This window comes from Cavia porcellus, unplaced genomic scaffold (genome assembly GCF_034190915.1).
Source record: "Cavia porcellus strain 051 isolate PalLab524CR breed Dunkin Hartley unplaced genomic scaffold, mCavPor4.1 scaffold_26, whole genome shotgun sequence".
In the NCBI taxonomy this organism is placed as follows: domain Eukaryota; kingdom Metazoa; phylum Chordata; class Mammalia; order Rodentia; family Caviidae; genus Cavia; species Cavia porcellus.
Genome location: NW_026947509.1, coordinates 55,110,512 through 55,134,152, shown reverse-complemented (window position 1 = coordinate 55,134,152; position 23,641 = coordinate 55,110,512). Strand labels below are relative to the sequence as shown.

Here is a 23,641-nt window from a genome sequence, read left to right as displayed (position 1 = left end):
AGGCTCAGGGGTTTTGTAACAATCCCACAAAAATGACTGTGGCATAGCGGGTAGCCTCTGATCCTAATTACATAGTTCTCCTCCCAGCTGGCCCCCAAACACTCATAATATTTGATATAGAAATAGCCTGGTGGCAAACAACTGCATCAAAAAAGGACTTTACTTCTGATGTAGATAGATGGATGAAGCTAAGAAGATTCTAAGCGATTTAACTCTGACATGCCTTGCAGAGGAGACAAACAGATTTTGAAAACATCCTCAAGTAGTCAGTGATTTTCATAGCATGAAAGTAAATGGATAGAAAAATTGGGACCAGAAGGAATAATGCTAGTAATCAGAGATAGTTGGCAGAGGGTCTCTATTTTCTTAACAGGAAACTGATTTCCAAAGAGCTCAGTGGGGGCTCCTAAAGACGCTCATGTGCCCCCCGTGGTTATCCAGCACAGAACCGGGAGACTCACACACACAGTCTGCCTGTTGGCGAAAGACTGGCCTTGGAAGCACTCAGGTGAAGGGGGAAAAAAACCCAGGCATGATCCTGGAAGTTGGGAGGGCAGGTCTGGCAAACAGGAGAGGAAAGCCAAAGTTGAGGGAGGGTGAGGCAGTCTTCCTTGAATGTGAAATACAAAAACGTCTTGAGCCTGTCTCTCCATAGGCAGGGATCTGCGGCTTGCTTGTTTACCTGCCCGCTGCTGTTCACAACTACGGTGTCTTCCTCAGTCTCTCCATGACCTTTCATAGGTAACATTTTGGTAATACTACTACTACTAATAATAATCATGTGATTTCAAGCAGCAGCGAAAGCAGTATATTTCTCATTTATTTTTATTTTTTGGTAGTACTGGGGATTGAACCCAGAATCTTCAACTGAACTGCATTCCTAACCTTTAAAAAAATTTTGTTTTTGAGAGTCTTGCTGTGCCTGTTAACTGTGGTACAACAGCTTAATTTGAGTAAGAACCACCTAGCGGATTAGTCAAATTCTGTGAGTGTCTGACTGATTGACATGCAAACCAGCAAACTGGGTGAGACTTGCCCCACAGTGGGTGGAACCAGCGAATAAGCTTCTGGCCTGGAAAGAATTAAAAGGGAAAGAGGGCGTGTTCTCTTGCCTGGAGGAGCTCGGATCTTTGCCATTGTCTTCCAGCCTTGCAGCACAGACTCTTTGGTCCACCAGTGATTGTAGTGAGTTTCTAGGCCTTTGACCTTCAACTAAGCTTGGATCTTCTGTTCTGGGCACAGAGAGTCATTTTGGAGTCTTCTACCTCTGATCCCAGAGATGGGCAGCATGCCTCTGATCCCCTCAGCCCTGTTTAAGTACCAGCGGGGTCATCCCTGCCAGCCCCAGGTGGAAATCACCCAGATAGTGACTTGCGTTCTGGGTCTGCCTTATGTGATCCTGGATGCTTAGTCTCTGAGCTTTTGGGTGCTCATCTGTAAGTGGGATTGCTGGCAGTCCTGCCCTGATTGAGAGTAGTCCAGATTTTAAAATCATGAGTGGATCTTAAAAATCCTCCGTCCTTTTGTGGTTACTGGGGATTGAACCCAGGGCCTTGTTGCTGAGCTACAACACTCCTAACTCTGTTTTCTGTTTGGGGTCAGAGACTCTCTGAATTTCTAAAATGCCAGATGGGGCTCAAACTCATGATCCTCTTGTCTTAGTCTCCCAAAGTGCTGGTGTTACAGGTGTTGCCACCATACCCAGCTAATCTTTCTCTCTCTTTTAGGTCTTGGGCTCTGAAGCTAGACAACCTGTCTTAAAAATCTCAGTTCTACCACTTACAGACTTTTGACAAAGGGAATTTCACACACCATCCTTCTAGATCCTTGAACAGGAACAAAGCTCAGTAAATTGCTATGAGGATTAAATTAAATGAGTGCATGAACACACGCTTGGCATTTAAGAGTGGGTAGCACACACCACATTGTGTTTACACACTAGCGGTCACCATTCTCAGGGCTTGCTGTTATTTTGCTGGATTAGTGGGTTTTGCTGAGAAAGGGTGTAAGAGAGACAACATTTTCTGAGACTGCGCAGTCCACAGAACGTCTTTACTCTGCCTTTACGCTGGATTGGTATTTGGGTTGAGTATCAAATTCTAGGTTGGAACTAATTTTCTTTCAGAAATTGCAGGCTCCTCTTGATTTCTTCTAGCTTCCAGGGTTGCCGTCGAGACTTCTGATACAATTCTAATTCTCGATTGTTGTCATGTGACTGAGTTTGCTCTTAGAACCTTTTCGGTTCTTCTCTTTATCTATAGTTTTAGGGTGCATGATGATGTGCCTTGATAGGGGGTTCTCATTCAGTGTGCTGGGAATCTGATAAAGCTTTTTAATCTGGAGACTCAGGTTCTCAGGAAATGTATCACTTCTTTGATACTTCTCTGTCCTTCATTTTCCTTAGTCTCTTTTTATTTTTTTGAGAAATTTTTTTACTTGGGTGTTGAGTTTCCAAGATTAATTTACTGATCTTTTATCACTTTTTGCCCATTTTTAAGTATTGTCATCTTTCTGCTAAGAAATTATTAATAGCATCTCCCAATTTTTTCACTGCAATTCAAGATTTCTGTTATCATATTTCAAATTTTTAATAAACTTTTTCCTGTTCCCTAATGCTCTCTCTTTAAATTCTTGCCTCATGAATGCAATAATAGTCTTTCTCTTCTTCCTCTCTGAGGATTTTACAGTTTTTATAGAGATTTCTTTGACTCCCTTTATTGTTTTTGCTCTAATCACTCAGTTACCACTTACCTGTCTACTTTCTGTCTTCCCAATTTAAGACATCTGTGGTCTTCTCTCACAATATTATTGTTTTCGTACTTTGTGGAATTATAACTCAAAACTGTCACTGTTAGTGAATTTTTTTTCAGTACTGAGTATCCAAGCCAGAACCTTACACATGTGAGGCCAGCAGTCCACACACTGAGCTACACTCCCAGCCCAGTTTTAGTGGATTTTTGAAAGGGAGCAGTTAAATATATTCCAGTCTTTCATTTTTAATATATAATTCCTTTGGATTTAAAAAAAAAAAAGCATACTGGCTTTCAAATCACTCTCAGACTGCCTGGCTACCTTTAGTTCTTTAGTATGATTTCTCCCATTATGTAGGCTGACTGTTGATCATACAATTGTTAGTTCTTTGTAACATCTGATTGGGAAACCATCTCTTGAAGGGTATTTTTCCTCATGAGAATCTTGCCTGTGTCCTGATTGTGAAGAAATGTCCATGGGCACAGTTTTATCTCTGTACGTACTGAAGCCCTATTGGGTCACAGGGTTCAGAGCATTGCTTGTCGCCCTTTCTTAGCCCTTGGTTTCCACAGCATTCAAAGTGACACCTCCATCATCATCCTCATCACCTGCTTCTGAGCTTTGGGATCCAGTAAGCTCCTCAAAGGGCCCACTTTCTTTCATGACCTGTGGCAGGGGCTGACTTAGGGTCCCATCTCAGAGCTGGGGGTACTGGTCTATCCCCATTCAAAGATGGTCCAGCTCCTTCCTGATTCCTGATCTGCTGCAGGGAATCGAGTTGCAGTTCTTTGTCATATGTGGAATTGCTGGACTCACTGATGCTACCATTCTTATCAAGGAGCTTTATGGTCTCCTGTGATCTCAACTTTTATTCACTAATAAGTCCACACATCTTGGGCCAGGGATATAGCTCAGCGGTATAAGCACCTACTTGGCAAGTGTAAGGTCCTGAGTTCAATTCCAGATACAAAAAAAAAAAAAAAAAAAAAAGTCTAAACATCTCTAAGTTCCCTCTTCAGCTCTCTCTATTTCTCTTTCTGTTACTTTTATTTCATTTTGAGACAGTGTCTCAATATGTAGTTCAGACTGGCCTTGAACTCACCATGTAGCCCAGGATGACCTGGCACTCATGGTGCTTCTCCTTGCCTCAGCCTCCTGACTGCTGGGACTGTGGGAGTGTACCATGTCTGACTCCATTGCTTCTGACTGTAGATATTTATTTAAAACATTAAAAATGTGCATTATCTAGTAGGGTGTGTGTGTGTGTGTGTGTTGGTGGTATGTTATGGCTTCTCATCTTCTTCTGTCCACTATAATGATTGGAAGTTAGTAAACATTCAAACAACACAAGAAATGAAAGACAGAGTTTCCCTTTGCATGCTTTATTTCCTTTCTCTGAAGCTTTGTTGAACCAGTCTCCTAGTGGATTTTCCCAGCACCTCCGCCCCCACACAAAGTCATGCTGGAGGATACCTTGATCGGATTTCTAGGTAATTCAGTGCGCACATGTGAGCTGGGGGTGTGAATGACCCCCACATTGTTTCAGAATTATCACACATTCTTCCTGCTCAGCTCAAATCGTGGGGGTGGAAGAAGTAACACTCAGAAGGTAAGTAGGGAGGAGCCTATGAGGAAATGCAGTCATCTCCGCCATGGGAAGGAATCCTGTTGCCCAACAGAAACCTAAATGGCCACATCCGTACCCCACCTCGTCCTTCTGTAAACAAGGTCACCTTCCTGAAAGAGCTGGCTCTGCTCCAACATGCTGGCGTGGAGTGGGAGGGGGAGATTCAGCACATCTCTGGTAAAGGGACATGCAGCGCAGGGCTCCCCACTTTGCCGGCATCCTTGGGCACCCCTTTCAGCTGGGGCCCTGAGTGTGTAGCCTTTCCTGTCCCCTGTCCCCACATGTTAATCAGAGCCAGCTCTCTGACTACGTAGTGAAACTCACATCTACCTTTGCGCTAAGCCCTTGAGACAAAACTGTGCACTGTGGAAATGAAATTTAGGGGGGACAAAGAAAATTTAGGAATGAAGTACATGTGAGGAGTTCATGAAATCCCACCTAAGGTGACAGGAACGAGGAGTCCTAGCTGAGGGCCCTACAGTACCACCAGCTGAGCCTACAGATTTGGAAAAATGCTTCTCACTGACTAAGAGACGTAGAAAAGGAAGGATGTCTGTGTTGGTTGAAAAGTCACCTAAGCTTCGGAAGCCCAGTTTCCTCTTCCATGAAAGGAGATCTAATCAGGTAAGTTACGCTCTAGTTCTGAGGTGACACGTCCTAAACTTCAGGATTCACTGAAATGTACAAATACTGCAGTATCTCTCCGTGGACTTGAAATGCAGATCCACTATCAGGAACCAGGCGCACCAGAGAGGCTGGTTCTCAGCATGAGCTTTCTAGGCAGCTGCCAGGCCAATCTACTGTGAGGCATTTCTGGGAGGCCTTTTGTCTGCTTCCTCCTCTCTCCCTGCAATCCTCCAGTCCCTCCTTCCTGGCCTATCAGAAATTCCTCCCTTCAGGGGCTGGGGATTTAATTTAGTGGCATAAGTGCCTGCCTGGCAAGTGTGAGGTTGTGAGTTTGATTCCCAGCATACCCCTCCCCCTTAAAAAGACGGCTTCCTTCAGAAGGTCCTTTGGGTTGGAGGAACACTTTCCCTTCACTCATCAAGTGTGCAAAGAGAATCTAGAGAAGACTGCGTTCTCCGAGGGGGGGGTCACCTCCCTCTTCGAGGTCATGAGCAAAGTGCTCCACAGGGTGTGGGTGCTAACAGCCGGCCTCCCCCTCTTGTCCACAGCACCTTGACACTTACTTACCTGACCTGCCTTTGGATTTCAGAACAACTTCTTAGACTAATCTGACACATAACATTTGCACATATTTCTGGGACACAGTACTATAGCTCGATACATATACACAAGGTATAATGATCAGTGCAGGGTCATTTGTTAGGAGAGAGGGAGAAACATGGAATCCGAAGGGGTTTGGGCAAGGGGAGAGCAAAGATTTACTGGAAGGGACCCCAAAGATATGCTGCTTTCGTGAAAGGGTCACTTTGATCCCTGAGTCCTTTTTTAGCTTTCAAGACATAAGGAGGACCCTTATGTCAATCCTTCATATATGTGTAATAGTCTCATAGTATTAACAGATTTTAATAATAGTTATCATGCTCTGGAAATTAAAGACTTACCGTGCGCCAAGCAGTGTGAAAGCACCTTTTAGAGGAATTATCATTTTAATCTAATGCTTGCTGAGACTTTATGATAGGAGTTACTATGCTCTTCATTTTACAGGAGGAGGAAACTTGAGGACCTCCCCCAGGGTATCGCAGCAGCAGTTAAGTGGCGAAGGTGTTTGGTTCAGGGCCAGGAGCCTTCAGAGCTGAGATTTGGACTGCTCGGGGACAAGCGGAAAAGCTCTTTGGTGGGGGCAGCCCTGAGCCAGGGCCTGGCTTGGTCTTTCCTCACTCGTTGCAAGATCTGGGTAAGGAATTTAGCTTCTCTGAAGCCCGGACTCCTTTGATGGTGGCAGCCTTAGCTGCACAATGTCAGGGTTCAAGGTGACAGAATTCTTGGACACCTGGTTCAGGCTCCAGTGACAGATGACATTTATTGTCTCTAAGAGCCTTGGGAAGGTGCTCCAGGTGCACTGTGTGGCAGGAAGAGCGGGGTCACCACCATCACAGGATCGGACCACTACAAATTAGATGATTCCTATTTAATATTCTGCAGTTTTTGTGCAATTGCATTGCACTTTTCTGTGCCTGGTCTTCTAACTTTGAAATTTTCTCAGACTTTCTTCTGGCTTCTGGTTATTTCTGTCCCTTCCCTCTCTACCATCTGAGTCCAGCAAGAATTTCTCTCTCTCTGTCTGTCTCTGTCTTTCTGTCTCTCTCTCTCTCCCTTTCTCTCTCTCTCTCTCTCTCTCTCTCTCTCTCTCTCTCTCTCTCTGTCTCTGTCTCTCTGTCTCTGTCTCTGTCTCCCAGCTAGTTATCAGTCTACCTCCTCTCAAGGTTGATGCCTGGGAGGTTCCTCAGCAGTACGATGCCTTCTGACACTGTCACCTGCTCTGCTCCCCCCGCCCTTCCTCTGGGTCCAGAGCGAGGTTAAATTCTCTTCCTTCTGATCAGCTGATGCCTGGTCCAGCCTCTGTCCTTGCAGTGTGGACTTCACTTACCTTTGCCACCCATGTCAGCCTTTCCCAGACTTCCGGCTCCTCCCCTGAGGTTTAGTATGTTGCATTTCTGGGCAGCACTTCTTCCCAGCACTGGACACTATTTATGTCATTTCTTCATTTTTTTGGAAAAAATTACTGAGCAACACATAAGGCCAGATCCTCTTGCTGTAACCCAAGGGGCAATGGGGAGAAAATGAACAAATTCTTGACTTGCTAGAGCTCAGACTCAGGTCTCTCATCTTATTTCTTTCAACCTTAAAAAACCAGACTCAGTGAATAAAAATGAGAAAATTTAGTGGAGCATCATGGTGCAAGGCTGTAATCCTGGTACTTGGGAGACTGAGGCAAGAGGATAGTTAATTCGAAGACAGCCTCATCTACACAGTGGATTCAAGGACAACTTGAGTCACACAGAGAGCTTATCTCAAAGGAAAAAGAAGAATAAAGAGAATTTACTGCATAAAATATCATCTTATAGAAAAATTAGGAAATTAAGGTAAGCTGAAAAAGACAATAAAATAGACTAGACAAGAATTGGAGACAATCAGTGTTAATAAGTAGCTGCCCATCCTTCCTTACTACATATAATACTATTTTTAAGTTTAAATTTTAACATTAATTTACTTTTTGAGACAGGGTCTCACCACGTGGCCCAGGCTGGCCTGGAACTTGTCACACTCGCAGCCTGGAAACTGGTTCTCTCTCATCGCTTCTCTTCCTCTCCAGGTCTCCTTTTTATGCTGGCAACAGTCCTCAGGTGAGTCATCTGTTGTAACCCACCCAAAAAACAAGGCCCCATGATGAAAATCGGGGCAAGACCCCTGAGATGACAAACGAGGCAAGACGTCTTTTTAAAAGAAGCAATTTTATTTTAGCTGGCCCAGCGACACAGTGCAGATAGAGTTTGCAAAGCTGTGCAACTGAGTTAGAGTTTTGACTGATTTTTATAGTTCATTTATGATTAGCTCATTGATCATTAAGTACATAGCGATGAGAAACAGAAACAAGGTGGGCCTTTGTTCCCCTTTGCTTGAGGTCAGAGGCATTTCACAGTGGGTGGTTAGCCAATTCATAGCCCTTGGTGTGCCAATTCCAGGAACATTTGTCTCTCATAAAGGGAACAATGGTTGACACAGCATCATTTGTCTCTTACAAGGGGAACAAAAGTTGACATAGCACACAGGTCACTAAGGGGGGGGATGACGCATTGCAGAACAGCATAACTATGTGGTCAGTTAATTTATAACTATGTGGTTGGTGCTTGGTTACTAGGGTAACGAGCTCAGTACAGAATGACGATATTGCTAATAACTATCTTTATTTTTTGGTCTTTTTTTCCTTTTTATCGGTACCAGGGATCGAACTCATGACTGCCTGCTTGCAAGGCAAGCACTTATGCCGCTGAAGTAAATCCCCAGCATCTATAACTATCTTTTAAAGTAACTATTTTTGTTAATTATCTTTTAATCAATTATTTTAATTTTTCAACATCTTAGTATAACACCATCTACACTCAGCACCATGCTGACTCAGTTCTGCTGGTGTTTAAATTGACCACCCGTTACCAATGGTCTATACCCAGATTGAGCTCAAACTCACCATTCTCCTGCTTCAGCCTCCAAATCCCTGGGAATACAGGCATGTACCACTATGTTCAGTTTAACCCATCTAGTCTTGTAAACAAGGGTATGGGAAGCATTTTTGCCCCTAAAATTTTATGAAAGAACTTGGCCGCTTTTCTAGGACAAATACTATATTTCAAAGTAGAATCTGGATGAAAGGGAGTACATTTTAGACTGTGGAAACATATTACCAAATTCATTCATTCAACAGATTACTAGTGACCACAGTTTCCCTGGGGCTGGAGTAGGTGTCAGAGGTATGCAGTGTTCCAAGCAGATATGGGCTCTGTCCTTCTGGGGCTTACGCTCTGGTCACAGCAGACATGTAGACATAAGTGTGAAGTCAGGCCCTAAGTAGTGCTTTGAGCAAAGCAGGGTGAAAGAGTGGGAGGTGAGGGGTCCTAGTGTAATTGGGGTGGTGAGGGAAAGATTCGATATTAGGTGACCTCTGAGTAGAGACTTGAAGGAAGTAAACTAAGTCCTGGGAGGTCATTCCAGGCAGAAGGGACGGCAAGTGCAAAGGCCCTGAGCCAGCACCATTCTTGGCTCCAAATGAGGAGGGAGCTTGAAGGCAAGGAGGGCAGGGAGGGCTTTGAAGGAGATGATAATAGACAGGGAGCTGTGGGCCAGGTCAGGTGGGGCTACATTGGCCAAGGCTGGGAGCAAAGTTTTCATCAAGCTGACTGCAGGTGGAGAGGCGACTGCCACCATTCTGGAAAGAGACGAGGGTGCCTCGGCAAGGAGCCAGTGATGAGAGAGGGCCGGATCTCCATTCCCACAGTAGCATATGTCAGCACAATGTCCTCACTTGCCACACTTCCTCCTTCAACTTCCGTTTCCTGTGGGCTTTTGCTTCCTTCCTGCATCTTCTGCTTCTTTTGGTCTCTTTTTTGGGCTCTTCCTCTTTCCTGTTTCAGTCCCTTGAATGCTGACATTCTCCCAGATTCTAATCTCTTCGCTTTTCTGTCCTTCCTCTATTCTCCAGGTTCCCTGGGGATGTCCTCTACTTTGGTGGCTCTAGTTCTCAATGCGTGAGAGTCCCTGAAACACCTTTGTAGGCTAGCCAGACTTCCCTGGACTTCCAGAGCTGGGATCCCCAGTGCGCACTGCCGTACCAGCTTGTAGGCTAGCTGGGAGTCCAGAATTGAAGCCAACATCTTTCTCTCAAACCTGCCCCTCTCAGGCCTCTGTCCAAGCTGCGGGATGAAGGATCCCTGTGACCCCCTGCCTCCTCACTGCCCTGGCCTCATCTGGCTGAGAGCCGAGTCCTGTAGATTTCCCCTCTGAGATGTGTGAGCTCACCTCCTGTCTCTTCCCAGCTTCCTGTTGGTTCTCTGTCCAGACTCTCACCCTCTCTATGATGACCTCATGATCGGATCCTGCCTTGAGCACCCACCCCTTGCAACTTACTCGCATACCAGCCCTGGGATCGATTGCACTGTTCTGCTTCGGGTTCTCCCAAGGTCCTGATCCACTGAGAATTCAAACGCTCTAGCATAGTGTTCAAGGCCCTTGGTGGTCTGGCCTTGCCTACTGGACCAGGCCGGTGATCTGTCTCACTTTTACCTCTAACATGGTCCGTTTTATTGGCCAAACTGGATTCCTCAGATTCCTCCGAATATAGCATGCAATCTAGATTTCTTTGGCCGTATGTGACAGAAGCCTGCTTTAATGAAGCCAAAGCCAGAGGGATTTAGTAGAAGAATCCAAGGCATTTGGTAGATCCAAAGGATTCCAAGAGGCACCAGGAGCAGGAGTCTGGCTCCTTTCGCAGGCTCTCTCTCTTTAGTGCTACTGAGTCCTCGGCTCTCCTGCATTTAGCAGGTCCGTCTCGCTCTTCTTTCAGGTTCACCTGTGATGTCTGATATCTTTTGCCCACAGACACATCCCAAGTTTACATCGTCCAGATCTCATGAAAAGTGCATGTAGCGGGCAGCTCGGTCTCCCATTTCCAAGAGATAACAATGCTACGGTCAGGGAGGTGACATCAGGTAAAAAGATGCAGCTTGAGCGGGAAGGCTTGGATGATGGCCCCGAAGAATTCTCTAAACTCGCCATGCTGAGCCTTTGCTATACCATTCTTGGCATGCATACCCATCCCTGCATTTGCACAGGGCTCAATTCTGTTCACACTTCAAGAGTTAGCTTGAGGGCTAGGCTCCTGGAAAACATCACTACCTTTGTATGACAGGCAAGCGACGATGGTGAGGTACAGCCTGTGTTAGCGCCACAGCTAGGAACTCGAGTGAACTTTGAATTTTATATCAACATCTCTGTGCATAAAGCTCAGTTCACATCACTATATCTGTGAAGTCAGAACAAAGCTAAAGTTTTAAATTGGTATGAATAGCTAGTATTGGATAGAACTTACCACATTGTAGGTATTGGGTTAAGTGCTTTGTTCATATTAACTAATGTAATCATTGACACTGCCCTGGGAGGCTTGCTCTTTAATTCATAAGTTTTGGGGTGGGGGAAGTGGTTCTGAAGATTGAAGCCTAGGCCTTCCACTAAGCTACATCCTCAGCCCCCACTTCTTATTTTTTTGTTTGGTGACAGGCTCTCACCAATTTACTAAGTTACCGAGAAGGGATTTGAACTTGTCTCAGCTTCCCAGGGTGCTGGATTTAGAGGCAGGCACAACCTTGCTTGACTAACAAGAATTTTTTAAGTGGTTGGGGGGTTGGGCATGATGGTGCAGGCCTGCAATCCCAGCATGGGGAGGCTGAGGCAGGAGAATCGCCATGGGTTCAGCCTGGACTACATTGTGAATTCAAGGATAGCCCGAGATAAATAGTGAGATTGTAGCTCAAAAAGAAAAGATAAAATGGTGGTGGTGGTGAGTATTTTATAACATTGGATATTCAAATTCTGGGCTTATGTTCCTCATGATGATGCAGTTTCCTTGCCAAGCACAGCCTTTTCTCCATGTAGGACCTGCTGGCCACTGCGGGCCTTAAAAATCTTTGTAGTTGCATCCAAGCACTGGGCTTATTCGGCCTCCTCCTGGGTCACATTTTGTTTCTGTGTTTGATGTTTGGGAAGAAGACATGCTTGAGTACCTTGCATTTTTAGATCCATTTCTTTACTCAATTTCACATAAATGCCTGTGGGCTCCATTTCTGACACTTCCAGAAAAAAGTCCGTTTCTCAGGCACACCAGAGAGAATGAAGAGCTTCTTGGGTCACCTGTGGAAAGTTTTGCAGGGCGTCACAAACAGTGCTCCTGAGGGCAGGACTGTCAAGCACTTGGGGCCAGCGGGCCAGCAGGGGTCACGTTGCTTCACAGATCAGGTGCAGGTCACCCTGCAAGTGCTGCAGCCTGAGTTACCTACTTCTTTCAAAATGACAGGACGGGAGTGGGGGTGTGGCTACTGCCATGCAGGCCTGCAAAGCTCACACCAGGTGCTGATACCTTACCTTACAAAGCCCTGTGCAGTCATACTCATGTTGTCGCAGATGTCTGTAAATCCCATGGTAGCTCCTATTCTGGGCTCGCTAAGGGTCTGTGCATGGCTGTGTCAACCAAAGAGTTTGCTCCTTCCATTTTCCCCTGCAGATTCTGAAGCCAAGAGATACACACTCCACACAACTTCCTAAGAACTCAAATGGTAGACTGGGATTTAGCTCAGTGGCACAGCACCTGCCTGAGTTCAATTCCTGGCATTCCCCCCTCCCGCCCCCCCAAAAGAACTCAGACAGCTGTGGCTCAAAGTCACTTCTTTTTTTTTTTTTTAATTTTATTTAAGGAGAAAAAAAAAACAGAGAAAGGGTACAAGTTATACAGATTTACAGAAAAAAATAAACAGTAGGAAATCACTAGTTAATGGATTACACATTGTCATCCCAGAAATAACTGTTCAAGTCACAAAACTAAAGCTTGTAAAGTGGACATTCCAACAATGATACTGCAAACACTTCTGTTCAATGATCCAATAAAACTCAGTGATATAATTTTCTATCTTATACACTTAAATATACATGCAGTTATATTATGTAGAGTACTTTCTTTTCCTCTCTTTTGTACAATGACTATTACACATTTTGGGTTTTATTGCTCCCACGATTCTTACTACTTTTTTGGAAGAGAATAAAACCAAACGTGACATAACAGAACAGAGTCGGTCAAATCAAAAGGGTGGACATAATAGATTCAAAGTCACTTCTAAGAATATCATTTGGAATTGACCTGCCTTTTTTTTTTTTTTGCTGCTTTTTTTCTTAAAGCCTTAAGTAATGCTTAGCTTTTTAAGCCCAAATGTACTAACTTGTTTAATTTATAGGGAAGGATTCTCATAGGAAAAATAAACACCATTTGTGACTGTATTCTGTTTTTTTTTTTTAGACAAGAAAATGGCCTGTGTATTTCAGGTTGGGGTTCCCAGGGAGGACCGTGACAGTGGTGCACTCTCCCAGTTACCAGCCCAGTGCGAAGGAGGCTCCTGTTTCTGCCACTGCCAGGGATTTCTGGGTGGAAGTGGGGAACACAATCTCCAGCTGTGGCCCCTTGGCAGCAGAGCACCCCAGCTTGCTCCTGGGTCTGTCTTGCCTTGTTCTCTAAGCTTGGGGGTGGGGAGTGTGCAGTGCCAGGAGCAGGGGTGGCCCTGTCTGGGCAGGCTCTGTGGTGTGGTTGTCACTTGCATTACCAAGATGCTGTCTGCATTGGAGTCGAATCTTGTTCTCAACCTCCGAGCTACATCCAGAGGTTACTAATCTCCATATTATCATGAGGCCTTAAAACTTTTTTTTGAGCACCTTTGGTGCAAATGTTTTCCTTGAGCTGTATCAAAGCAAGAAATCTGTCCGCACATCACAGTCTAACTTTGATGGGAAGCTTTTATGATTTTATAAGGCAGGATTAGATATAACAGTTACATTAAATTTAGTAACTATAGGAAGAAAGGGAGAAGACAAAGCTTGGGGAGGGATAAAGTCCCCTGCATAGTGTTCCTGCATCCACCTTCTCTCTTTTGGCTCAGTGCCCTCAGCACACAAGCCTGGCATATTAGGGCTCTCACAGCAGCCCTCCCTTGACCCTACACTCTGCCAGCCTGGCTCAGCTCCTCTGCCTCACTTGGCAGCTCAGCTCTCAGTCGCACAGACACATCAGCGACACTGAGCAGTGTCTCAGTGCGAACTTAACTGGGGCCCACCAGGAATTCAGATGGTCTGGCCCCCCTGAAAGCAGTCATCTTTAAGGGCAAATCTGTCATTAGGGCATTAAAGCAAGGCCCAGAGGCCTGCCATAGCTCAGCTGGCTCCCAGCACATGTGGTGGACGCCAGGCAGGTGGACAGTGCAAGCACCCATGTCAGGTTCCTCAGCAGCGCGATGCCTGCTCTGCTCCCCCCGCCCTTCCTCTGGGTCCAGAGCGAGGTTAAATTCTCTTCCTTCTGATCAGCTGATGCCTGGTCCAGCCTCCTGTCCTGTGCAGTGTGGACTTCACTTTCCTTTGCTACCCATGTCAGCCTTTCCCAGACTTCTGGCTCCTCCCCTGAGGTTTAGTATGTTGCATTTCTGGGCAGCACTTCTTCCCAGCACTGGACACTATTTATGTCAGTTCTTCATTTCTTTGGAAAAAATTATTGAGCAACACATACAGGTCAGATCCTGGTACTTGGGAGACTGAGGCAAGAGGATAGTTAGTTTGAGGCCAGCTTGGGCTTCATAGTGAGTTCAAGGACAATTAGAGTTACACAGAGAAAGCCTGTCTCAAAGGAAAAAGAAGAATAAAGAGAAGCTACTGTATAGAATTAATTTTGTATAAAAATTAGAAAATTCAGATAAGCTGAAAAAGACAATAAAATAGACATTGGATATTCAGATTCCAGTGTGTGCTGTTAAACTGACTTGGCACACGGCATAACACTCATTCATCGCCCTCCTGTCGGGGCTCTTGCTTTGCAGCAGTAGAGGCAAACAAGTGGTTGGCTAATGTCTTAGTTACTTTTCTCATTGCTGAGACAAAATACCTGACACTCAAAGCCAAAAGGATAAAGTTTTATTTGTCCCATGTTTGTGGAAGTTTTCCCTTAGTTAGCTGACTCCAGGGCAGGATGGCACATGGCAGGGGCAACCACTCATGGTAGCAGAGGCAGCAGAAGTGGACGTGAGGAGGACAGCAGCCTCTTTCTGCCCCTTTTATCTACTCCGACTGCTGGGATAGGGTGGTGCAGTCAGTGGATGGATCCACCCTTAATCCCAGCACTCTTAATCCCAGCACTGGACCCTGAACTGGAGGTAAATTCAGCTATCTATGTAAAGTCCACCCCCATGGCCACATGAGGATTTGGGGGGGGTATAGAGAGCCCTCTTGGTCCTTGTCACAAGATGGCAGGCAGAAAACCCTGAGAAATCAGATACTAAAGAGAAGAAACCTGAAGGCAAGAAGGCTGATGCCACTGGCACTGGTAAGAAGGGTAATGTGAAAGTTAAGAGTCCAGGGAGGGGAAGCCCAGCTGCAATTCAAACCCAGCCCTGGTTAGAAGAATTGGCAGACACTCTTGATCTGCTATGTGTTCCAGAAAGGCTTTGTACAGGAGAAAATACACAGCTGCTAAATCCAAGGCTGAGGAGAAAAGTAAGGAAAAGGTTCTTGCCTCTGTTACAAAATCAGTTCGTGGTGTCAAGAATGGTGGCATGCAGGTGGTTAAGCTTTAGAAAACACCTACATACTACCGGACCGAAGATGTGTCCCAAAAGCTGTTGAGCCACAGCAAAAAATCCTTCAGCACGTGAGGAAACTGCAAGCCAGCATCACTCCCAGGACCATCTTGATCAGCCCCACATTAGGCACCAAATAGAGACAGCCCTTCCCAGTCCTTCTCTCCATCTGGGAATCCTATATTCATAATTCCAAAAGAAAGTTATTGGGGTTCCAGTGAGTTAATTCCAATCTACCAGTTCCAGTGCAGCCCAAGATGAGAGTAAAGACACTGAGACATTTATTGTTATAGGGAGCCTAGGGGTCCTAAAGCCAGCCAGGATGAGGGTTCACCACAACAAAGGCCATGACTCAGGGCCCACTCCAGGTTTTATTAATTCTCCATGAGGGGAGTGGCTCGGGGATGAGTGACAATGAGAGTGGCAGGAAGTGCCCTGAGTCCCCTGAGCTGGGCTAGGTAGGAGGACTGAGATCACCTCTGCCATATGCAGAGAGTAATTTGCATAACACAATTGAGGTAGTATCTAGTGTTTTGGGGTTGGTACTTCAGCTCTGGTGGATAATCTACTTTGCCCTGGAAGTCAGAGCTTCTTATCTCAAGGCTTGATCCCAGCTGACAGTGTGGAATAGTGATTCTTCCTCCTGCATGGCTCAGTCATGTTTTTTTGGGAGTCATGGGGCCTGGACTCCCAAATGTTTGCCTTACTTCAAACATTACAGATGGGTTCTTCAGCCAGCCCTATTTACACTGCTTAGAGCCAACCGAACACATAAAGAAATGGCCCAGCCAGCTCTGTACACTTCTGTACATGGAGACACGGCCAAGTTTAGTCACAATGGAGACAATCGCTTCTTCTCCACAGGGAGACATCCAGACCCAAACCACTACACAAAGCCCAAACTATTTGTTCTCTGACTCCTTACAGTAAAAAAAGTAAATCCCTCCCCACTGTGTCCCCCAAGCCTGCAGGCCCCTCCCAAGGCCATCACTTTGATACAGAAGCACAAAGATACCCACACACATACCCCTTTCACATGGTAGTTAGCATATTATTTTTGGGACAGGGTCTTGCAACTATGTAGCCCAAGCTGGCCTAGAGCTCGCAGTGAGTGCTGGGATTAACAGACATGCAATACCATGACCAACTTGGTGATAGTGTTATTATCAGTAATCATTTTTCAGCTGTGTACCAGTACTTGGGTGGACCTTATTTCTTTTCTTTGTTTCTGTAGTAGCTTAAACCCAGGAGCGCAGAACTACATCCAAGCCCTTTTTATTTTTGAGATGAGGGATATAACTAGTCAGTTTTACACAGGAGGAAACTGTGGCACAAAAATTTAAGTAACTAGAGTGGGGTGTGTGTGCAAGAAGCTGATCCCAGAGTTATGATGTTTTTTGGTGGGAGGAGGAATGGATTGAACCCATGGCCTTTCCACTGAGCAGAATCCCATACCTTTTTATTTTTACCTGAAACAGGGTCTTACTAATTCATTAAATTGCCCAGGCTATTTCAAATTTTTAACCCTTCTGTCTCAGCCTCCCAGAGCGCTGGCTCACAGGTGTGTGCTACAACACTGATTGGGAGCTACACCCTTAATCCTTTGCTATCCATTTTAGAGTTTGTTACTTTTCCTCCAATGCTACCTGCTACTGGCTGCTTTTTTTTTTTTTTGTCTTTTTCCTTTTTCATCGGTACCGGGATCGAACTCACGACTGCCTGATTGCAAGGCAAGGCGCTTATGCCGCTGAGCTAAGTCTCCAGCCCCTTATTGGCTGCTGTTTTAGTGCTCCATTTCATCATGCTTTGATGGGGCTTTTCTTTTAGCACAGCTTTATGCTTCCAAGTTAAAAAAGGAAACCTATCTCGATGTGGGTGTACAATATCTTGGCATTTAAAGATCTTGCAAGATGCTCTCATGGAGCCAGCACCACATATTTACCAGTCCTGGGTAATGGTGGGAATAAATGAATAGATGAGAGTCACTTTGGGACTGTGCTCTCGATTGTACTCCTGGCTCCCCCCCCCGCCCCCCGCTGAGTCTATCTGCAGGTACTGGAGGACAAAGCCAAGGTGACAACCTTTTACTCCCACTGTCAGTCCTAGTGACTGGGGAGAAGCTTCCTGTTGTGAGAAAAGGGTAATGAAAAAGGGGAACTAGCTGACCAGGGTTCACGGTGGTTTATGTCACCTGTAATTTAAGACCTCGGGGGAGGGCCCACAGCTCTGGCCTTCAAATCGCCCACCTGTCCCTAAGAGACGTTAACCAAGAAGAGGGTCTAGGAGCTCCCTTCCAGCTGGACAGTCTAGGCTTCGGTACAGCAGGTGAAGGCTGCTGCTTATGCAGTGGGGAGTGCCGAGAAGCAAGCACAGTGTGCGTAGCACGCCTGTGACCTGACGTCTGAAGATGACTTAGCAGAATCTTTCCATAAACAGAAAGCTTTGGTGCATTCCCCCCCCCCCTCGCCCCGTTCCCAGAAACTGCCATTGCACTGAGGTTCCTGAGCCTTGCAGAAGCTGCCTGGGAACCAAGTTTATGCACTTCTGGCAACTGAGTTGGATCGGTGGGCAAATGCGGTGTTGGGCAAAGACCAGCAGTGGGATCCACAGAGACACAGCCAGCTGTGCGATGCAGGGCAGCAAATGCCTCGGCATAGTGCTGACTGCGGGATGACGAATTATTATCAAGGGGGACTGGACACAGAACACAGACAGGCCCCTGGTGGGAGCCAAGCCTTAACCCAGCCTGTGGGCCTGCTTGGCCTGGAGCCAGTGTTGGGGGGAATCCGGCCAGGGGAACTGTCTAACTCATAGTTTGCAAGGTCCTGTTGAGAAATCAGCAGCATGTCTGGCTTGTCCGAGAAGGTGCCCTGCAAACATACCTAAACCACTGGGGGAGAGCCTTACACTGGCACCCAGGTCTCAGTCCCCCACCCCAGCTGCTCCACCTCAGGCAGATGGTATGGTCAGGAGGAGATGACAAGGCCAGGCCACCTTCCTTTGGCTAGGAATCAGCAGCAGCTGGGGCTTGGAGATTGAAAATGTATGTGGAGAGAGGAAGTAGGAGACACACCTACCTGACAGAGAAAGAATCTCTTGCACAAATAACTCTTGTTTCCCACAGGGCATTTGTCATCTCCAGTTTGGGTCACTCTGTATACCCCGTTTCCAGTGTGTCTTAAATTTGGGTCTTGATCAGAGCCATCTGGGGCTCCAGGCTCCCAAGAATCCCGAGTAGCTCTACAGCCTTACTGGGGCTGGGATCATCACTGTACCCTCCCTGGAGCTGCGGTGTGAGCAAGAAATCTTGTTTAGTCCCCCACACCCTGCTGTACCGTGTTTTCTAGGATGCAGACCCACTTGACTCCCTGGTTCTCTGACTTCCGATTCCTGGCAGGAAATCAGGTTGTGCAGTTAGAGAGAAGCCCAGGAGGGAGGCAGACTGGGCGGAGCCTAACCGAGTGTAGATCAGCCAATGGCAAGCCAGGTAGGAAAAACTTGGAGGACCCTGAGTAGAAGTGTCACTGCCTTTACTCCCTGTGGACTGTCCCGGGGGAGGCTGTGTGGGTTGGCCCGCCTCAGGCAGCCCTTGCCTGCTCGCTTGAGCTGCCTGCTCTCACTCTGCCTGTCAAGGTCAAGGGATGCTAATAGCACTCTGCTGTTGCTTATCTTGGGGCACTGCACCCGTTCTCAGGACTGTCACCAAATCCTCCCTGCGCTTTTGTTAAAGGTCCTTTTATTTAACTGTTACTGAGCTTGAGCAAACTCCTTGCCCAGCCTGACTGTGTTATCAAGTAAGTTCCAGCAACACCTTGATCCGCTCAGGAGTCATTCTGAAATCTATCTTAATTTGTTTTTCCTGGAACTGGGGATTGAACTCATACTTGCCACTGAGCTACATATTCAGACTGTTACAAGTGTTATTTTGAGACAGGGTCTTGGTATGTAACCCAGGTGGTCTCAATCTGTGACCCTCCTGACTCAGCCTCCTAAGGACTGGGATTACACATGTGTGCTTCCAGGCCTGGCATCAATTTGTCTTTTAAGTAAGGAGCTCGTTTTAAGCATAGAGAACTTTCAGAATTGCTGCTCTATGGCCACAGTGCTGCTTAGTCCTTTTGTGGTCTACTGCCAACCGGTTGCCTTTATTGCTTAACTCATTTGAGAATTCGGTGGCTTTAAAAAAGAAAACCTGGGGGGGGGGACCCTGATCTTCTTGTTCACTGAGCGACTATAAGACATAGCAGTGGGTGTACCTGCACAGCCAGGGCTCCTCATGTGTAAGGAGGGTTACTCTCACGACAGCTTGGTGAGTCCCACCCATATCCGATACTCGGCATCTTCATTGTTGGAAAAATCCAGCCCTGAACAAATGATTGCAAATGTGCAAACTGATCGGGAATATTACTTCACTCTTCAGTTCTCCTTGCACTAACACTTATCAGCTGCTCAGTGTGTCCCCCGCCAGCCTCAAAGACATCTTTAAAAGCATTTATAAAGCCACGTGTATTATAGCGATTTCTAAACCAAAGTGTAAGACATTTTACCACAATGCTGTTCTACTTTCCCTTTCGTTCAACGTTGTTCTGGAAGATCTTTTCATGTCCATTCATAAAACTCTTTTCTTAATTTTTTTTTTTGTGTGTGTGTGCAGGGAATGGAAGCCAGCGTGGAGCCTGGAGCTGGCAGGACAACCTGGAAGAATGATGGGTTGCAGGGCAGAATGGCAATGACCGATTGCAGTCCCCTGGGATACGCTGGAACCTGTACGGGTCCAAGTTCGGGGCAAGCATGGCCAGCAGGGGCCAGACCCTGCAGCTCGAGGAAAACACGCATCTTAGTGCTACATGGTGGGAGCTGGGATTCATTGTATTGTTCTATTCTGTAGCCTATAGGTGTAAATATTCTGCAGCTGCTAGAATGTATTATGTTATTAGTCATTAAAAAAAGAGAAAACAACTTAGAGAAAGTAATCAGAAGGACAAAGAGTTGGATCATTTGTAGGAATTAGTGCAAGGAAGTGAGTCCAAGCTTTTTACATCCTGTAGTTTGGGAGATCAGCTCATAACTCAGAAGATGTTACCATCCCTGCCTGCTAGGAGAGTGAATGGATAACATCTTTACGTTCTGCCTACTTTAGGTACCCACTCTCTGATCTGGAAAAGCTGTCTTACAGAAATACCCACATAGGGGCCACATGGGCGTGGAATTTTTGCTACAGCATTATTTGTAAAAGCCTAAGCTTTGGAAATGTCCATAGGGGGTTTATATAAATTATGATGCACCATCCACACCACAGGCACACAATACAGAGATTTAGAAGCACAGTTAAAAACACCAAGTTAAAGATGCTGGAAGAGAGGCCTGAGTTTTGTGAGTCCATCCATTGAAGGTCCCAGAGAAGGCAAACCTATGGGGATAGAATGCAGACAGTGGTTCCCAGGGCCAGGAGTGAGGCTGGGACTGACTGTGATTAGCCCCAGGGGTCTTTTGAAGTAAAGGATCTAAATCTGGATTACAGTGATATTTGTAAAACTCCATAAATGTAATAAAAATCATTGGCTTGTGCTAGAGTTTGAACATCTGATCAAAATTCATGTTGAAATGTATTTGTCATTAAATAAAAGAAGATAATAAAAGAACATAGGGAAACGTAGGGAAATAGATCTTTTGCAGTAAGGATGGTGACCAAGACCTGGAGGGGGAAGAGGAGAGAAAGGGAATGAAAAGAGAATTAAAATGTGTTATGTACCATCATGTACTGAGAACGTGTACTAATAAAATATAAAAATTGAGGAAAAAAGAAAAAATGCCCTATTATAAAGGTACTAAGATCTGGGGCCTTTAAGGAGTACAGTTCAGCATGGATTAATCCCACTATGTCAGGAGTTGGTTAGTTACGCTGGAAGTGTTTTTTTTTTTTTTTTAATCAGTACTGGGATTGAACCACGTGCTTGCAAGGCAGGTGCTTATGCCACTGAGCTAAATCCCCAGCCCTATGCCCAAGTTTTAAAAAAGGACCAGCTTAGCCAGTTGTGGTGCCACATGTCTGTGATCCCAGCATCCGGGAGGCTGAGGCAGAAGGTTTGACATGAGTTCAAGGTTAGCCTGGTCTCCATACCTGTTTCAAAACACAAAACAAAATGAAACCCCAAAATAGATGGGTTTAGGCCAGTCCCTCATCCCTTCTCTCTTTTTCCCTTCAATGCTGGAGATCAAACCAAGGGCTTTGCACATGCTATGCAAACTCTCTGTCACTGAGCTATGCCTCAGCTCCTTACTTTACTTTACTTTGAGAGACAATCTTGCTAAATTGCCCGGGCTAGCCTTGAACTCACTACCTGACTGCCTCAGCCTTCCCCAGAGTTAGGATTTCAGGTGTGGCCACTGTGCCCGGCCTCTTTTGCATATGCTCACTTGCTCGTCCTACATTTTTTTGCCACCACACAAAGATCCTTTCAGATAGCAGTGCTGGACTTCCCAGCTTCCAGAATTACAAGCCATGTAACCTTCTATTGTTTATAGATCATGCAATCTATGGTATTCAGTTATAGCAGCAGAAAGTGAGCTGAGACAGTTTGTTACTTAAAACAGATGGTGAATCTTAGAGTCAGTGAATTATATCTCAGTAAAGCTGTGTACAAAAATAATTAGCAAGCAATGAAATAAAGCAAGGAGGGTAATTCACTGGGCATGCTTAGCCTGTGCAAGGCCCTGGCTTCCGTCCCCTGCACTGTCCCCACCAAAAAAAGGTAAGACTTAGAAAAGAGTTTTAGAAGAAAAGAGTTTTAAAATCAACAGCGTGAAACAGCCTGTCTCAGTGGCTCCCACAATGGCACAGGGTAGGATTCCTGCCACAGACCTCTCCCTCCCGCTCGTGGCACTGTGACTTGGGTTGACCCCTGACTGAACATCGGTAACTTCAAGAGAGAAGTTGGATTTGCTTGTCTATGAATTTTCTGTTGTGCTTGAAGATCTCCTTAATCATCCCCTTGCCAGGTCAGAGCAGGGGACGCAGCCTGAGCCTGCTGCTGCCACATCTGTGTCCCTAAGCCTCAGCTGGTCCTTACCAGCTGAGTGGAACCCCAACACCCTCAGGTCTAGGTACTGATGAGTATAGGTGCAGAAAACATAGACAGTGCTACCCACATGACTGCAATTTATAATTCCCCACCAACCCTGTCTGGTGCCTGAACTGTCACTGCCACAAAAGCAAAAGTGATTTAAAAAATGAGCCAAACTAGGAATTTTTATTTCAACTGTCCCACTCTGCAGTCATGAGGTTTTGGTCAGGGTGCTTTGCTCGGGTCTCTGTTTCCTTCCTCATGTAGTGAGAGAGTTGGCCTGGGCATCCTCAGGCCTCCCAACTCTGCTGCTGCATGGCGATGGGACTGCCCTGCAGTCTGTAGGCCCTGAGTTTGAATACGACAGGTAAATTAGTGGCGCTTCTCAATTAATGTCCCCCTCACATAGAGTGGAGTTGGTCTTGGTTTGCAGAACAGGCTCATCCAGCGGAGACTGTGGATTGTGGCAGGCAGGCATCATAAACTGGGGGTGGGGAGTGTGACAGATAAAAGGATGGGTGATGTTGGTGTGAATAGAAGAACAAATCTCGGAAGCAAGAAGGACTGGAGAGCGGCAGATCTGGCGGAGAGCGCTGATCCTTAGGCCGTGGGACTGAGCTTTGGGTCTGGAATGTGGGAGAGAAACAGGAGTCAGCAACTCAAAGGCTGCTTGGGTTAGCCCTGACCCGGTGCTGGAAACTCTTCATGCCAGGACAGGGGAGAAGGGGGGTGGAGGGAAAGGCAGAGAGAGAGAGAGAGACAGAGACAGAGACAGAGAGACAGAGAGAGACAGAGACAGAGGCAGAGAGAGAAAGAGAGACAGAGACAGAGAGAGACCAGAGTTCACTTCTGTGCTCTTCCAAGTTCCATTTGAGCCTTGCTGGTCCCAGGCTCACTGTATAGCCTCCTTTCTCCCTGAGAACCTCATTTCCTCCAGGCCTTGTTCGAGGAGCAAAGAGTAGAGTCCTGGAATAGGATCGAGGCTTATTTGGCCTCCTCCCTCTAAGAGTCACCCAGGGAGTCACCTGCCTGTGGGTCTCACCCAGGCAGCACCCTGCTGGTCTTTCTGGTCTCTCCAGAGTGTTGGGTAAATACTGGTCCTTCTGCATTTTCCCCCTGCTGAATTGGAGGAGCAGGAGCAACTGAGTCATACTTAATTGTGAATTTAGTGAAGTCCCTGGCAGAGGATGAGTAGGGAACAAGGGCTGGCTGGCGGGGGATTGATCCTGCTTGCTGAGCACGATGGGAAAAGCACTTTGCAGAGCTGTGAGTGGAAGTTCCTTCCCCTCGAGCAGGGGCAGGGCTTCTCCTGCCTCCCCACTGGCTCATGCAGCGGTGAGATTGGGGTGGTTTGGTAACTG

The 23,641-nt window shown here is 46.3% G+C and overlaps 1 long non-coding RNA gene across 1 annotated transcript; it reads left to right on the top strand.

The window, feature by feature from the left end:
* The first annotated feature begins 7,046 nt into the window (after positions 1–7,046).
* LOC134473162 (uncharacterized) lies at positions 7,047–20,997 on the top strand. Its single transcript, XR_010043249.1, has 3 exons — positions 7,047–7,428; positions 7,569–7,689; positions 19,871–20,997. It is a non-coding gene; the product is annotated as an uncharacterized LOC134473162 (long non-coding RNA).
* The last annotated feature ends 2,644 nt before the right edge of the window (positions 20,998–23,641 follow it).